This window comes from Camellia sinensis, chromosome 4, assembly GCF_055761805.1.
Source record: "Camellia sinensis isolate YWXY chromosome 4, ASM5576180v1, whole genome shotgun sequence".
Taxonomy (NCBI): Eukaryota; Viridiplantae; Streptophyta; class Magnoliopsida; order Ericales; family Theaceae; genus Camellia; species Camellia sinensis.
The window spans coordinates 222,903,103-222,922,492 of record NC_138964.1 but is presented as its reverse complement, the minus strand read 5'-3'; the positions used below and the strand labels follow the sequence as shown (position 1 = coordinate 222,922,492).

General features: G+C 40.7%; 1 long non-coding RNA gene across 1 annotated transcript; it reads right to left on the bottom strand.

Moving 5' to 3' along the window:
• Nucleotides 1-14,479: 14,479 nt before the first annotated feature.
• LOC145823570 (uncharacterized) lies at nucleotides 14,480-16,289 on the bottom strand. The gene is made up of 2 exons (XR_014365864.1): nucleotides 16,176-16,289; nucleotides 14,480-14,690 (listed from the first exon to the last, which is right to left on the bottom strand). It is a non-coding gene; the product is annotated as an uncharacterized LOC145823570 (long non-coding RNA).
• Between the last annotated feature and the right edge of the window lie 3,101 nt (nucleotides 16,290-19,390).

Sequence of the window (19,390 nt, the reverse complement as noted above, 5' to 3'; positions counted from 1 at the left end):
TAAAACAAAGCCAAAAAACACATTGACATGGCATCCTAGAGGCCTAAACATGATGGCATACGCAACGACACATTCATGGAGCGTGAAACACAAACTCTTTAAGGCCTTAAAGGAACATCAAATGCAAGCATACAAGCATACCACAAGGACTAAAATGATGCTATAAGTGGTGCCAAACCACTGAAACAAGCCAAGCAATGCATGCTCAACACTCACATACCCAAGGCTAACAAGCCAAAATGCAAGGTGGCTATACATAGCATGTCATGGATAGCCAAAACAACCACGAACAGACCTTAGGCATACTAAAACATGCATAAAAGCTTCACAAAGCTAGGCCAAAACAAGTAAGCACAGTGGTCTAGATGCTAAGTGCATGTTAAGGTAATTTCATGGCATTACAAGACAAGTATGCTAAGCATGCATGGTGTGTCTAAACCAATTAAAAACAGTGCTATATCATGACAAAATAAGCACAAATACTACTTAAGACATGGCCAACATGAACTTAAACAAGATGCTCACACATGAGGCTAAAATGGCCAATATTGAAGGCAACAAGGAGAGGGGATGGCCCTCTCCTTCTTAGGACCTTAAAGCACCATCCCCACCACTAAAATCCAATGCCCAAACAAGGTGGTCCCGGTGTAGACGCGCCCGCGGAGGGCCTCACGCTGCTACAGTTCGGACTCGATTTGTGTCACGGTTCTTAATCTGAACCAAAGAGTCCAAATCTGGCAAATCGTTTTGAGAAACAGATTTTTGAAAAAGTAGTGCCAAACATGGACTGCTTTGCCAGATACAGAGTCGCCACCTAAATATTTTTTAAAAATGGGGAAATTTAGGAAACCCTGACTCGGTGCCGAAGGCCACGTGTCCGTCATCACCAGAGTTGTCTCGGCTCGGGAGCTTGGGTACGATCGGGGAAGGTCAGCTATGAGCACCCCCTTTCGCCCGGTCCGAAGACCGGCCTCTACTAACCGTGATATCCGTTTTTGAAAACTTTATGTGTTCTTAAACCAATTATTAGCCTAGAATTACTATGTTATGCGCGCAGCAAACATGTATAGACTAGATTGCCTAATTTGGAAATAAGCATTGCATATCCGTTTATTTTGGAAAATGTTTTGGATTTGCTACTCGCAAGTAGGCTAAAACACAGATTTCAATGAGTTCTTCCAACTCAAACAATCCAACCTTCACCCACAGGCATCCAAGCAGTTTATAACACATAAGCATCTAGCCACATGTTAAGCATGCTGACATGGCAACATTCACACTCATGCGATATGCTAAAGCGGAAATACTTACATCGTACTCCGTGCCAAAACAAAGAACTCGTTAGCAAACATGCATGATCCAAGTCCATGTTAAGTGCCTAATGCATCGCATACAAAATGTTGCTAGAATAGGCTCGGCTATCCTAAACATGGCATGTGAAAATGCACAACTATCACATATTCAGTTTAGAATTTGAAATACAAATGCAATTAGCGTGATGTACCGAGCCTAATGTATGCAATACAAATGCATGAATGCACACATGCATAGCATAAGGTATGCTAAATTAAACGTGCCCTAATCTACCATCGTAAGCAGATAAATAAAAGGGAAGAAAGACATGACGTTGGAAGACATACACACACTCATGCACACTTATTACAGATTTGCCCTCGCTCGGAGGGACCAAATAAATATTACAGATTAATTAACTACGCAAGCTAATTAATAATTACAAATTAATTAACTTAATTAAAAAATTAAATTAAGCTAAGAAAACAGATAAACCGCCTTGGGAAACGCGCCGCCATGCATAGGCTGCCTCTGTTTTCCTTCCTTCACTCCTCTGGAGGCTGTCAAAACCTCAGGACTGCATCCCTGGACACTGGGGAGTGCCACCGGCTGAGTGGAATTACCACCGGCACTAGTGTGTGGCCATCGGCACAAAATGGAGTTGTCGGCAGAGGAATGATTGCCGGTCGGCACATTACACTGCCGGTCGGCAGAGTGTTCCTGCAGAATCTACAAATGACAGCAACAGAGGGCAAGGCAAAGCATGACAGCACAATTCAAGGCATATATGCACCAACCATGTCCCTTATCATTGTAATGACTCAAAGGGGCATGTGCCTCGATTCTCGGACCACCAATCACGCATTTCCATGCATGATGGCCCAAAGAACCAAGTATGCAACTTTGATTTCAAATGCATGCATACCAAATCAAACCAAACAAGGCCCAATTCCTATCATCAAGTCAAGGAACAAGGCATGCATGCAAGATGCAATGCAACCTAAGCATACAAACTAAGGATGCAATATGGCATGGCAACTAACCTATGCAAGCATACAAGCATACATATGGCAATGCAAATGGGTGCAAAGATGGACTTAAACATGAATTAGGCAACTCTAAATAGACCTAAAACAGTAGCCAAAGTGCTACAATGAGGGACCAAATACACATGCACACATACATATGTTGAAAGGCCAACACTTAAGCACAAATTGAACAACCCTCAAACACATTTGAAAGGGAGAATCATGGACTAATTAACATGAAACATAAGCATTGAAATCATGCTAAAACATGGTGCCAAACCAAGCAATACATCAAGCCAAATATGCAATAAATAGCCCAAGTGTTCAAAGCAAACCAATGGGGCATTGAACTACACTTAGCAAGACCAAACATGGCATGAAAGGAAGGACCAAAATCAGAGGTTTAGCATGTTAAAACAAAGCTAAAAGACTACTTAGATGGCATCTAAGTGACTCAAAATCAAAGGCATGCATAAACACCAAAACATGGAGCATTGCTACACAAGCTTCCAAAGCATTAAAGAGGCATGCAAGGCAATCAAACAAGCATGGAAATGGGACTGAAATAACATATGGGGGGACCCCAAATCACCAAATCGATGCAAAAATGTCATGCTACACATGCACATACTCAAGGCCAACAAGCCCAAATACAAAGGAGCTATATCAAGCATGCCAAAATCAACCCAAACAACCTAGGACAGACCTAGAACATGGCAAAACATGCACAAAATCTTCACAAGACTAAGCCTAAAACATGCTCCAACAAAGGCTAACAACCTAAGACATGTTAAGGCATAACAAGGCATTACAAGGCAACTATGCTAAGCATGCATGGAGTACCAAAACCAATTTAAAATCATGTTATATTATGGATATATAAGCATGAAAAACAACCTAAACATGCTCAACACACACTCAAGCATAATGCTCTCTCAAGAGGCCAAAACATGCCCTTTTCAAGGACAACAAGGAGAGGGGGTGGCCCTCTCCTTCTTGGGACTTCAAGGCATCATCTTCACCACTGAAATCCCTCAAGATTTCAGTGGTGAAGAGACCCCAACACCAAAATCCCGGAGCTAGCACAAAATGGCCCAAAATGAGGCCTTTCAAGGCCTAAGGGGGGTCAACCACCCTCAAACAACAAAACACTCTTAATAAAAAATAAAGAGGGCCTAAAAACAGAACTTTTTTATGTTATACAATAAGCACAAAAACAGATCTAAGATAGGTAGAAAATCAATGCAAAAATGGGGAAAAAGGAGACTAGGTTCTCACCCTTGAAGACCCCTTCACAAATGGTGCTCCAATGGCCTCCTTTAGCTTGAATCCAATGCCAAAACTTCAAAATCAGTCCCTTAGAACCTCAGTTCCAAGAGGAAGGTGAAACACTAGGTGTTTGTGTGCAATAGTAAGACACAAAACACCTAGTGCACAAAAGAGAGGGAAAGAGATATAGGGAATGTATCTAACTCAAACCCTAAAACCAGAGCTTAACAATGCCTGTTTTTGCTCTCAAAATCTCTAAACTCCCTACCCTAAGTCCTCTCTTTGCTTTTAAGAGAGAGCCTCTCTCTATATCTCTTGTAAAGCTTACAAGACAAGCTTTACAAGAGGGAGATCCCTCCATACACGTGTATGGAGGGATGCAAAAGCAAGACAGCTGTCTAAAAATATCTGCAAAAGCAGATGAACAGCAATCGGCCGGCCAAAAATGCCATCTTGGCCAAAAGGAGTGCCGGCCGGCACTAAATAGTGCTGACCGGCAACAAATAGTGCCGGCCGGCAATAAACATTGCCGGTGGCAGCAAACACCAGCCGGTGGCCTCTAGCCACTGCCGGTGGTGGGTGGGAATGGTCTACAAGCCCTACCCTGCCTCTCAAAGGCAAGACACAAGTGTTTGGTGCAAAACCAGACACTAAACGGTCGAGTTCGGAGATCCTGAGGCAAGGCGCGCGAGCCGAGACCTTCGGGAACTCCAAACGAACACAAACATGGATAATCACCGAATGTTCAAACGGTGACGTCCAAGTCTTGAGGACGGTCAAAAATGGGGTGTCTACACCCGGAGCTCACCAAAATAGCACAAAATGAGGGCCATACAAGGCCGAAGAGGGGTCAAACAACCCCAAACACCAAAACAACCTCAAACAACTATTTTAAGCACTTAAAATCAGAACTTTTATATGTTATAAGTTAAGCTTAAAACAGATGCAAGGATGGCTAAAAGCCTATGCAAAAATGGGGAACAAAGTGCAAAGTTCTTACCCTTGAAGACCCCTTTCAAGAACTGAGCTTCAGCTGCTTCCTCAAGCTTGAATCCACTCAAGAACTTCAAGGACACCCCTTTGGCTCCTCAGCAACCAAGGTAAGGTGTGATACTAGGTGTCCTAGTGCAAAACTAAGAACAAAACACCTTTGAACACACACAAAGAGCAAAAGAGAGGGAGATATAGAGATAGATAGATACACAAGACCTAACCCTAATTCAAACCTCTAGAACTCTTTTTTGTAACCCCAAAGGAGGGAGGAGGAGACCTCCCTTTATACACGATCACTCTTGCAAAGCTTACCAACAAGCTAAGCAAGAGTGAAATCCCTCCATACACGTGTATGAGGGGGTGCAAAGTGGGTGCCAGCTATCACAGTTGGTACAAAATATATGCCAAAAGCAGAGGCACAGTGATCGGCCAGCCAAAAATGACAAATTGACCAAATAAATGGTCGACCGACCAAATAGAGTACCGATCGGCCAAACATTTGGCCGATGGCAACAAAACACAGCCGGTGGCCTCAAGCCATGGCCGGTGAGGTGTGAGGATGGCCAACAAGCCATTCCCTGCCCCTCAGAAGCAAAACACAAGTGTTTGGTGCAAAACCAAACACAAAACAGGCAAGTCGAGAGGTCTTGAGGCAAGGCGTGTAGCCGAGACCTCTGAGAACTCAAGATGAACACGAACATGGATGATCACCAAGTGTTCAAACGGTGACGTCCAAGTCTTGAGGACGGTCAAAAATGGGGTGTCTACAGTTGCCCCTCTTTGACAGAACTCGAAAGTCATAACAATGACGGGAGTGAGTGTCAAAGCTCAGAGACGACCCATTTTTGACAAGGCCGAAGACTTAGACAAAGCATACAAACTGCAAACAAAGATATGAGCCTGAAGGCAGGGGCAAAATGCAACTGACAATGCAAGAGGCCGAGCATAACTTATGATCATGCAAAGGAAGCTGTAACGAAGCATAACATGCAACGGTTTTAAGCAAGAACCAAGCTACATTACAATGTAGAAAGGATGTAAGAGAATTATTCAATTCTCGATACGTCTCACACGGAGAATACAATACCTGTGCGGCTCGTCTGGTTGCACCAGCTTGAAATGAACCATACATACAATATCGTGCCTGAAAGAGAAAGAAAACTTAACAGGTACGATATCGTTAGCAACATGCATAACAATGCAATCTAAGCTGCGTAACAACGCAAGTGAAGGAGTGCATGACAATGCAACCTATGTGTGACAACGCATAACAATGCGGAATGGATGCAAAATGATAATGCAACATATACAAAACTATGTATAAACAATGCAAATGATATGCAATGCAATTGAAACATGATCAAACCATAAGCAGTTCAAAACCACACAAATATCATAAAGATGATGGAGATAGAAAATCTGTCTACCATAGAAAAGGTGCCGACACCCTCAAACCACAATACCAGCAGTGGAATAGACGCGTACACATGCAGAACTATGAGTGTGTAGACGGAAAACAAGATACAAGTAATTGGGTGGGATGATATAAGTGGGGAATGACCCACTGAGGAAAGACTATGATCCTAAATGTTGGATGCAAAACACTACACTACAATGCAATGAATGAAATGGATATGGCGCGCGACCAAAACATATCTTGCCTAGGAAAGGCATGGACACAAACAAACCACGTTTAACACAGAAACGGTGCCGTCACCCACAACACTAGGTGCGTACACATAATATCATAACTGTACTTCAACGCGAAGAGTACGGGCACATACCAGACCAGGCTCAACATGGAAAGGCGCAAGCCGTAGATGGAGGTGATGCAATGAATGCACGTAAGCTACAATGCAATATATACAATATGCAATGTAATATTTACGATGGATAAGGCCTGCAGCCGAACCGTATCTTGCCTAGGACAGGCATGGACACATACAAACCACGTTTAACACAGAAACGGTATCGTCACCCACAACACTAGGTGCGTACACATAATATCATAACTGTGCTTCAACGCGAAGAGTACGGGCACATACCAGACCAGGCTCAACATGGAAAGGCGCAAGCCGTAGATGGAGGTGATGCAATGAATGCACGTAAGCTACAATGCAATATATACAATATGCAATGTAATATTGAAGATGGATAAGGCCTGCGGCTGAATCGTATCTTGCCTAGGAAAGACATGGACACATACAAACCACGTTTAACATAGAAATGGTGCCGTTACCCACAACACTAGGTGCGTACACATAATATCATAACTGTACTTCAACGCGAAGAGTACGGGCACATACCAGACCGGGCTCAATGTGGAAAGGCGCAAGCCGTAGATGGAGGTGATGCCATGAATGCATGCAAGCTACAATGCAATATATACAATATGCAATGGAATGTAATATTGATAATGGATAAGGCCTGCGGCCGAACCGTATCTTGCCTAGGAAAGGCATGGACACATACAAACCACGTTTAACACAGAAACGGTGCCGTCACCCACAACACTAGGTGCGTACACATAATATCATAACTGTGCTTCAACGCGAAAAGTACGGGCACATACTAGACCAGGCTCAACATGGCAAGGCGCAAGCCGTAGATGGAGGTGATGCAATGAATGCACGCAAGCTACAATGCAATATATACAATATGCAATGTAATATTTATAATGAAATGCATGATAATGCACTATTTACAATGATGCATGACAATGCATGTTTGTTTTTTTGGTTTTTTTTGTTGTTTTTTTTGTTGTTTTTTTGAAATGCAAATGATAATGCATTTTTTTGTTTTTGTCTTTTGAAATGCGAATGAAAAATGCATGATAATGACAATGCACATGAGACACGTATGACAATGCAAATGAACTACGCATGACAATGCGAGGTAAGGAAGATGCACGGCAATGCATGTAAGGTGCGCATGACGACGCGCGATAAGGATCATGCATGACAATGCATGTAAGGTGCGTATGACGATGCGGCCTAAAGAAGATGCATAACAATGCAAGTATGGCGTGCGCTACAATGCACAAGGTGTGTGCATAACAATACGAGCGTGGCGTGCATGACAATGCAACCTAAGATAAAGCCTGCCAAGAGTCATTCGGGCACGACAAACACCAAAGGACTTGCACCTTCAGAGGTTTTAAGGTCTCCTAGACCGATATTAAAATGCATAACAATGCAAGTATGATAAACATGACAATGCAAGTGAAATGACGTATAGCTCAACACGCGTTCGCGACAAAAAGTTGTAACGTAACGTATGTAAAGCAATTTCCGAGTCTCTCAAGAGACAAAAGAATACAAAAAGGATACACCTTGCACATATTTGAGTGCTACGCACAGAAGACACGGCACAGAGACCAGTTAAGCTTTGGAAATGCATTTTCTTGCATTGTGTTGAGCAATGGAGGCCCCAAACCACATCAAAGACCCAAAAAAAAATGGTGTAGGAGACTCACCAGCCATCGGGGGAGGTCACCGGCTATCCATCGGCCACAAAACAATGCCATCGGCCAAATATTTGGCCTACCGGCCAACAATGTGGCCAACCGGCCAAATATGCCTGAATTGAGGTAGTTTGGTCAATTCGGCACGGGTCTTTAAAAATAGGGCTTATAGCCATCATTTCTCACTTCCCACAAACTCGAAAACCCTTTCCCTCTTTCTCTAGGTTATTTTCTAACCTTTTATCCTCCATTTTCCTCGGTTTTAGGGCCCATTTCATTGTTCAATTCGCGAACTCCTTCGCGTTTCGAACATTTTAAACCGAACAAATCTTTGTTTCGGTGTCTCTTTCTCGATTTCTACCACTCGGGGTTTGTTTACCTCGAGTTTTCCTTGATCTTTGTGCCTTTTCCGCACCTCGATCTTTCCGGCCATTTTTCACCCTCCCGGGGTTGACTTTTCGTATTTTTGCCCGGTTTTCACTCTTCCAGCCATTTTCACACCATTCTCGGCATGGTTGATGGTATTCCACGAGGCGGGACTCCTCTGGAGCAGGAGATGGACTTTGAGGTCCAGCTCTTGCCTCTCAGTGTCCGACCGTTCGACCTGGCGACCTACAGGCCGGTGATTCACATGCTGCCTCCTGACGGACTTTGCCAGTTCAGGAGTTTTGATAGGGCCATGCCACCAGAGCTTCTTCTGCGCGAGCCAGAGTCACATCTGTCTTACGACGCTTCTGAGGTACACTCTTTCCCGTTTCATTTTCTGCAAAGTAGAATACATAACTGCAATAGTTGATTCTATCTTTTAACTGTTTAGCCTGGATACACCGTTATACCACATGTTGTAGTTTACTGTGAGCACACTTGCACCTGATATCTGTTTGAATCTGAACACGTGCACACACAATGCATTTTCTACTGAACCACTCAAACACACTGATACATCACATGCTGTAGTTCATTGCGAGCACACCTACACCCGATATCTGTTTGAATCTGAACACGTGTACACGCGTTGTATTTTCATCAATTCTGAGTGTTTTCAACGCTGTATTTGTAACACTGCTTTGCAACTGTTTGTTTTTGAATACAGGGGGATTCCCATGCCTTCCGGGGGTATGGGAACGTCATAGCCCAGGGGTGGTACATGGAGCTGCCTGATGCAGTCCGCCGCATCGTCGACCAGGTCGGCTTCGGCACTTTCTGCAGGGGACTCTCACGCCTTTCTGCGAGCAGGTCTCTCCTTGCTGCTCTGGTGGAGAGGTGGTGGAACACCACCGATTCCTTCCATTTCTCTGACGTGGGAGACATGACGATGACTCCCTTCGACTTCTCGATGCTCACCGGCATCAAGACTGGGTGTGATCGGATCCCTTTTGACACAGATATGGACGAGTGGGAGGCCGCTCAGATGTACCTGCTAGGCGACCTATCGCCTCTTGCTCGTCCAGGATTTGTCAGATATTCGTGGTTCGAGAATCACTTCAGGATTCAGCCAGCCCTGGTTGAGGAGGCATCGATGGCTCAGGAGGAGGTGGAGCAGTATGCACGCGGCTTCCTTATGTTTTTGCTGGGGACGACTCTTTTCGCCGACCGGGTGAACACCGTGCCCCTCTGTCTACTGAGCACTTTAGTGGACGTCACACGGATTCACCTTTACGACTGGGTTGGTGTCGGCTTGGCCATCCTTTACGGATACGTGAGCTCATCCTCCCGTTGTAGCGGACAGTTGATCAGAGGCTACTAGCGGGCTTGGCAGGTACATTTTCTTTTCTGTTTTACATTTCTGCTTTACATTTTCTGTACTCTGTACACTGCTCACACTGCGGTCTACTTCATGCTGGTCGTACACTGCACACATGGCACACATATAATCTGCTTTACACACTGCATACATTGCACCATACACTTCATATACTGCGCAATCTACTGTCAACTGACTGTATGCTGCACACACTGCAAACATGCAATCTGCTTTACACTGACTGTATACTGTACGTATTATACACTCTACACGATGCACTGTGCAGTATACGGTTCTGCGATTTCTGCTTTATTCTGCATTCTGCTTTATCTGATAAGCATACTGATATTTGCTCTGCAGTTGTGGGTCTATGCCTATTTCTCGAGGCTTGCCCCAGTGCCGGACGAGAAGACCCCCCTCGGCGTTCCATTCTCTCAATGCTTCGATGTGAGATCCATGCGGAGATCATAGGAGTCATTCATATTCTTCTGTCGCTACTTTGATACCATTACCGCCACAGAGGTATTTTAGAATTTGCCATTTATTTAAGCTTTGCTTTACATTATTCTTTCGATAACAGTTGATAGCAAACTGCATATCATTTACAGATCACCCGGCAGCCTTGGGCTCCATTGCCAGCCGTAGTTTGAGAGCGGTATGCTGGTGCTGAGAAAACTGCCCGATTCAGGATTCTGTTGGAGGGCCCGGTCTATCAGGCTTGGTACCTGGGCGAGCGCTTCCTGCGCCAGACCTTAGGTTTACTAGAGCAGATAGCACAAGGTCCACCTCCTACGACCATGAGGCAGACAGAGAGATACACCCCACGGGAGATGGCCACTTATACGATCAACTGGGATGCGGAGGGCTTCAGGGGCGAGGGCGACTATACGGAGTACGTCTAGACCTATATCATGCGGCCTCTGAGTAGTGGTGGTTGAGCTGAGAGGGAGAGGCCAGCAGCGCCGGTGACTAGAGTAGGAGCAGGAGCATCGAGGATGGCTCGGGCCCGTGGTAGGAGTGGGTCCCGGAGAGGACGGGGGGCTAGTTGGCCAGCACTGCCCACGACGATGACATGCGGAGGGCAGGATGGGGAGACTTACCAGATCCCCATCGCTCCCCCTCCGACTGATCACGAGTTGGTCGGGTTCTACGACTTGCCTCCGGTATGTATTATTGCATTTTGTATTTTGCACCGTCATTTCATTTCATTTCGTTTGATATTCCACAGAATACTGATGCTTCTAACACTTTTGCAAGCTTCCTCCGAGTACACTCGCCAGTCTTTGGAGTTGACCGCCTCCGTGATGGGGATGTTCCAGCGGAGCCTCAACCTGCTGGCCATTTACAGTATCCCGGTATGCTTTTCTGACCATAGTCTCAAACTCTACATAAACTGTTTAGTATCCCATATCCAATTTGCATCACAATAACCTTCAAGTACTGTTGGATATCGAGTAAAGTTTAAACCATGATCACGGGTGAATCTTAGATATCTAAGAACCCGAATGATCGCCTTCCAATGGTCTTCTCCGAGGTTACTAATGTGCCGACTCAATTTACTGATAGCATAAGCTATATCAGGACGAGTACAATTCATTAGGTACATTAGGCTTCCAATGATTTGGGAGTATTTTAACTGAGACACCAGATCACCTTTATTTTTTGATAAATAAAGATTGACGTCTACATGTGTTCTAGCTAAATTCATATCATCCTTGATAAATTTATCAAGAATTTTCTCAATATAATAAGATTGAGATAATGCATATCCATCAGATGTTTTAGTAATTTTCATTCCTAATATAACATCTGCGACCCCCATATTTTTCATATCAAATTTTTTGTTAAGCATTTGCTTAGTTGATTTGATCATGTTTTGACTGCTTCCAATGATAAGCATGTCATCCATATAAAGACAAACTATGACATATCCTTGGTCAGTGTTTTTAACATAGACGCATTTCTTACATTCGTTTATCTTAAACCCATTAGTAAGCATTGCATGATCAAATTTTTCATGCCATTGCTTAGGTGTTTGTTTTAATCCATAAAGAGACTTTACAAGTCGACAAACATTATTTTCTTGCCCTGACACTACAAACCCTTCGGGTTGCTCCATATAGATCTCTTCATTTAGATCATCGTTTAAGAAAGCTGTCTTAACATCCATTTGATGTATTTCTAAATTAAACAACGCTGCTATAGAAATAAGCATGCGAATGGATGTTATTCTTGTCGCAAGGGAATATGTGTCAAAATAGTCCAGACCTTTCTTTTGTCTGTAACCTTTATCTACAAGTCTTGCTTTATACTTGTCAATTGAACCATCTGCTTTTATTTTTCTCTTGAATATCCATTTATATCCGAGAGGTTTAGAACCTGGTGGAAGATCCACCAATTCCCAAGTATGATTTTGCATAATAGATTCAATTTCATTATTAACAGCCTCTTTCCACAATGTGCTTCAGGACCTGTCATTGCTGCCTTAAAGCTTTGAGGTTCATTTTTTAATAGGTATGTCAGAAAATTTGGACCAAAGGATTTTGATGTTCTCGCTCTCTTACTTCGTCTTGGTTCATTATCAGCTAAATCCTGTTGGTCGAGACCATTACTAGCCTCTTGTGTTTGATTGTCATTCGTCTCTTGACTTTATGTACAATCATAAGTTCTTTTCTGTGAACTTAATTCCTGCCCTTTCTTGTAAGGAAAGACATGTTCAAAAAACACAGCATTCATTGATTCTATAATAGTGTTCACATTTATATAAGGTATTTCTGATTTATAAGTCAGAAACTGATATGCACTACTATTCTGAGCATAACCAATAAACACACAATCTACTGTTTTTTGTCCAATCTTAGTCTTTTTAGGAACAGGAACTTCAACTTTTGCCAAACACCCCCACACTTTTAAGTATTTATAGGAAGGTGGTCAACCTTTCCACAATTCATAAGGAGTGCTGTTGGTTTTCTTGTGGGGTATTCTGTTAAGAACATAATTAGCAGACAATATTGCTTCCCCCTACAAGTTTTGTGGTAAGCCTGTACTTAGTAACATGGTATTCATCATTTCTTTTAGGGTTCTATTCCTTCTTTCAGCAATTCCATTTTGTTGAGGAGAATAGGGTGCTGTAGTTTGGTGGATAATGCCATGTTGTGCACAAAATTCATTTAATGGTGCATCATATTCACCACCCTTATCACTTCTAACCATTTTAATGGTTTTACCAAGTTGATTTTCAACTTTTGTTTTGTAGAGTTTAAACATTTCTAAGGCTTCATCTTTACTTCTAAGTAAATAAACATAACAATATCTTGTGCAATCATCGATAACTGTTATGAAATACTTTTTGCCTCCTCTAGTTTGAATAAATTTATGATCACATACATCTGTATGAATTAATTCTAGAGGTTCGGTTTTCCTTTCAACTGATTTAAATGGAGCCTTAGTTAGTTTTGCTTCTACACAAACTTCACATTTATGATTAGGATTAATTTTAAACTTTGGTATATAATCCAAACCAATTAATCTACGCAAATCATCATAATTTACATGTCTTAATCTACCATGCCATAAATTCGACTCAAGAATATAAGCAAAAGATGTGTTATTCTTATTAATAGCAGCTTTTGGTACAACTGTCATTACATTCAACTTAAAGAGACCATCACTCATGTATCCCTTACCAACATACATACCACTCTTTGTTAATACAAATTTATCAGACTAAAAAACAAGCCTAAAACCATTTTTACTTAACAAAGAACCAGAAACTAAATTCTTCCGGATGTCAGGTACATACAGTACGTTGTTGAGGGTCAGCTCTTTCCCTGATGTCATCTTCAAGATCACTTTCCCTTGTCCAGCCACAGTAGAAGTAAAAGAATTTTCCATGAAAAGTTGTTCACCATTTGCAGCCTCATAGTAGGTAGTGAACATCTTCTTGTCCGCACATATGTGACGAGTTACTCCAGTGTCAACCCACCACTTTTTGGGATTTCCAACCAAGTTAGCCTCAGACACCACAACAGAGAGGTTGATGTCATTCACTTCGTCAGAGATGTAATCTAGTTTAGTTACATTGGCCTGATTGGTAGTCTTCTTGCTTGTACTTCCATGATACTTCTTAGGGCGGCGGCAGTCAGAAGCTCGATGTCCAGTTTTGCCACAGTTATAGCATTTTCCTTTAAACTTCTTGTTGCTATCGTCTTGTTTAGGACCATCTCCAGTAAACTTTCTCTTTTTGTTATGTGGTTTATGAACTTGTTCAAGCACATTAGCCTTGGACTCAATGAGATTTTTCCCATTCCTCTTTTCACCCTTTCGGTTATCTTCCTCAATTCTCAGTCTTTCAATAAGTTCATCCATGGTCATCTCTTTGCGTTTATGTTTTAAATAATTTTTGAAATCTTTCCAAGCAGGTGGTAACTTTTCCACTAAAGCAGCGACTTGGAAAGACTCACTTAGAGACATACCCTCAGAATGAATATCATGTAAAATTAATTGAAAACTTTGAACTTAAGAAATTACAGTTTGGGAGTCTACCATAACGAAGTCCAGAAATTTACCGACAACAAATTTTTTCGTGCCGGCATCCTCTGTCTTGTATTTCTTCTCCAAAGAATCCCTGTAACGCCCCAACTTCCGAGCCGTTAAATACGCACAATAATACAACACAAGTAGGATAGATAACCAGAACATCTTAATATACATATATAACCAGAGTTAATATCACAAATAATTCGTTTATCTTCCATTACAGGATTACCAAAACATTGCCAAACCAAAAGTCAAAAGGAAAAAAAAACAACTAGTCTAAGTCTTCAAATGAACCACAGCTCCAACACTTCATCTTGTTTGCCTTCGAAATAACCTTCACCATTGTAAACTGCTTCATCACCTGGCATGACACGCCATGAGCTTGGAATGCCCAGTAAAAACACACACACCCCCATATCTTCTATCAACCAATCAACCATACACAGAACAAAATAGGTAACATAACATACAATATTACAACAAGGGTCCATGAATTAGTAGTTACACTAGACATCTAGAATCCCTCAAAGAGATCCTTCTACCCAACCACAAGGATTGAACACCGGACTATTCAGAACTCCACCCAACCACAAGGATTGAACACCAGACTATTCAGAACTCCCCCTTTTGCTGCTTTGCAGACCTTACCACCTATGCCCACCTCCTGGTTATTTACCGGTCAGTGACATTGATGGACCTCAAAAGGGACATCCAAACAAGTGGGCTCGCTTACACCCAAATCGTGCCTAGGGCTCGCTTACACCCTGCACATACCATACCAAAGGGCTCGCTTACACCCCGAAACCACCGCATAGAGTCTGAATACATCCATGTCAACCTAGGGGCTCGCTTTGACCGCTTGCGCAAGACTTAACTCATTTGGTTTTAATCCCATCATAATTCATGCCATTCATATGTATAAATTATTCCAACACTAATGTGAACGTCACCCATTGCCAACCCCTTATCATTTCCCGTTTATTGGATCTTTTGCCAAGCAAGTTAGTCACATTCGGTAATTCGGTACTATAAAAGAGCATGAGACGAACATAAGAGAAGAAATATAGCCCATGATAAGCATACATAAGTATGGTAAGGCAAGAAGATAACATTAGGCATGCTTTGAAATACTTAGAGACAAATAACACAATAAAACACCATTTCCAGCACAGTTCGGTTCTGCAGGGCTAACAAGAATGCTTTGGGAAAAATACTTCTAGGTCAAATTAGGGGCTGAACTTGCACAGAAATAATAATTAACCTATCTAGTTTCAATTTCGATTCTCAAAATTTGCACAGACCTCCAGAAATTCATCTACAAGCTATATTCAAAAACCTGTCCAGATTTGTTACCCTTTGGGAAAACTAGCTTTCCTCTCAATCTACCCAATGATTTTCACCCAAATAAATTCCATTGGAAAGAGGACTCAGAATTCTAAGTTTTGAAAAAATAACCAACATGAGATGATTTTTATGGAATTTTATAAAATTGAAAGAAGGGGACTGTTTTTCAAAGACTCGTGACCAGATTTCTAAATAAAATATCCAAGCCCTAAAAACACATAATTAGGGGCTAGTAAAATTATCACAAGCTCTAAACACACCAAATAACCTACACTAAATTCAGATTTGAAAAATAAATAGGTTTGATATTTCTTTTAAATCGGAGAAGTTGCAGTAGTGCATAATTTGGAAAATTTGTAAGGCAAAGTCACTAAATCAAACCCACACTTTCATACACATGAAAAACCCTATATACCATTAATATGCAACACAAGAGGGTATCTAGACAATAGGATGAGATGGGTGAAAGAATTGGAGAAGACATAGAAGGATGTGTTCTTACCTTGACCCTAGAAGGCACCATTTTCTTCCTTTTCTTTTCTTCTTTTTCTCTACTTCCCTCTAATCACACTCTCCTTCTCTCACCCTCTCCTTGGCTGTTGGTATGTGTGTGTGTGTGTGGAATTGAGACAAGGCTCCTAATTTATAGGAAATAAGCTTGATCTTAGCTTAATGACTAAGGAAGCATAAATATCTAGATATTTTTTTTTTTTTGTTTTTCAATCAATTTTCCACCAAAATATTATTTGTGACACCTATGTACATAATCAAATAAATAATATTCTATTCAAATAAATAATAAATATTCAAATAAATAATAAATAAAAGAACAACAAAAACAAAAACAAAAATAAAAATAAAATGTATGAATTAATTTATAAACTAAGAGGTAAATAAATAAAAACCAAGTTTTAGGGTATTTCAAATTATAAGGTGGTGTTCTCGGTTTAATTTTGATAATATACAGGAAAATTATTCTTTACTGGGCCATTTTGCAGACTTTTACGAAACTAGGTACTGAAATGCTATTAAACTAAGGCTCAGGGTTTCATGTGTAATTACCAAAAATTAGGGTCTCTACAATCCCACAATTCTTTTGCTGACTTCAAAGAACTGTAAACATTATACAGGATGTTGTCAAGGCCTTTGAAGATGTAGTTTCTGCATAGGAAATATGAATGTTTCCAAGCATCTACAGCGGCAACACTTGCCGATCACTTTCACCCTCTTTAAGTGCTGGAGCCTCTTTATGGAGAAACCGGGCCAAATTAGAAGTTGTAAGATAGAACAACATCTTCTGTTGCTATCTCTTAAACTCAATACCGTTAAATTTTTCCAATTTTTCTCCATGATTGATTGGTACTTGAACATGGTTCTGGATAGGGATCGGTGTTGGTGTAACAATAGGAGTACTACTTCCAGTTGCAGTTTCAGTAGCAGTAGCCATAATCTCTGATTACAAAAATTAGAAAAAATTAACAAATTAATTTTCTAGTTACTAAAACCAGAAAATAAATTATTACACAAAATAATTTTATTTTCCTTGTTACTAAAACTAGAAAAATAAAATACCACAATAATTTTCTACAACACAAATTAATATTCTGCAATTGTTAATAACACCAGTATATTACTACTAGTTGTCAAAGAAAAGAGACAGTATATTACTACTATCTGTCAAATAGCATAAACCATTATTTATTTTTCCAACCAAAATATGTCTTTATGAAATCACAGAAAATTAAATACAATGAATATACCAAAAACTGACCTATCTTAAGATTGTTGGACAATCTTCACTATATTTAAATAGATTAAATTCTATTGTGTACTTAACAACAACTAGAATATAAAAAGAAATAAAGGAAATGAGAGAATTTGTTTCATTACAAAAATCAAACTAGAAATAAAAAAATAAAAATAAAAATAGATTTTATTTTGTTACAAAAACAAAATTAAAATCTGATTTACATAAACAAATAAAACAGAATAATAAATTAAACAACTTACTTGATTAATTTCTTCGAATAAAATCTGATCAAGTCCAGTGTTTGACACTGTGTCCTTAAGACTGATTCGTCCTCTTCTCGGTGCTTTCAGGATGTGGATGTCTATCTCCTAGGATGAAATGATCAACTATAAACAATAGCAGCACTACAAATTGTTTGCCTAATGAACACACTAAGTGTTTATACTCTTTCTCACAAAAAATAAAATGCAGCAAAATGAAGAATAAATTTGCAGAGATGAAGTACGGAATTTCTGAATGTAAAACATCAAATGAGGGCTCTCCTATTTATAGAAGGATTGGTGGCTGCAGGTTTTGAATTAAACAGGTGCAAACCTATTTGAATAGGTGTGAAACCTGTTTGGTTTTGAATTAAACAGATTTAAATCTGTTGGGTTCAAAATTCAAACAGATAAAAATGGGAAGGGCCCTGTTTAGGTGTATAGAAAAATCGGACCAGTTTATTTCCAGAATTAATTTGAATTCTGGATTTTATTTTTCAAAAAATAAAATTAAATTCAAATGCTTTTAACCCAAAAAGATTAGTATTGGGTCAGACAAGCCCAGCCCAACCTCACACAACGCACCCGCGCCCAGGCCCAGCCTAGCCCGACCGCCCGACCGGACGGACGGTGGCGGCGTCGCGCGTGCATGCGTGTGGTGATTTTTGGGTCCAATGGATCTAGCCCGTTTTGCCCATAACCTCCCTCTCTAAAACAGTTGGGTACCCCTTGGGGCACACCCCAAGTTCCAATCCCATGCCTTATAAACTCATTCAAAACTTCCCACTAAATCAATGTGGGACAAGCCTTATTCAAACCTTTAAGGATTTTCCACCAAAACTCCATTTCCATGGAGCATACTTTGGCTTCAATTTCCCATTCACTCGGCAATGGTTTTGAGCAACCAAATATACCACGTGAATCACAATGCGACATAGAACGCGTTACCACTTTGACCCGTGAAAATCGACGCTCGGGTCCCACCTAAATAATAGAGCAAAGTTAGGAAAAAATTATAGTTTTACCCAGAATTTTCCAACCATTTCCAACAAGACCCACAAAAATAGATGGTTTAAATCTGTTTGTGACATTACCATGTGGTAATAAATAACCTTTCCTTAGTGCATCTGTATTGGTGTTTGTTTATTGAGACAAATGAAAATGACACAACAACAAACCTAGAGCTACAACAACCTCTCTGCATGGGCAAAGGAATAAAATACAAGGCTTGACAAAACATTTTCCACATTAGGGTTTGTGAGCCTATCTTTTTCACAATAATTCACTTGGCTTTCCACAAAATGAACAAAAGTACAATACACAAAATGAATGAATTTAACTTGTTTGAACAAATTACATTTATATAATCGATCAAACACGGAAGCTCATGTCGAAGTTATGACAAATTTATCAGATGTGATACTTGAGTTTGAATTTTACTTATTGCGTGGTATAACTTTTCCTACCCTCATTTCCATTACACCTCCACAAAGTTCTATTATTGTTGTCTTTTTGGCTTTCGAAGGTTAATTATGTAATTTTAAGCGTGCCAGCAAGAATTAATAAGTCCTTACATAATTTTAATTTGCCAAACAATTACCAGACGATTGTGTTGAAGTTCTTTTAGCCTTAATGAAGAGGATTTTTACTGATGGCTTGCTTAGGAGAAACTTATAAATAATGACAAGTACAAAGAACAGTCTAGAA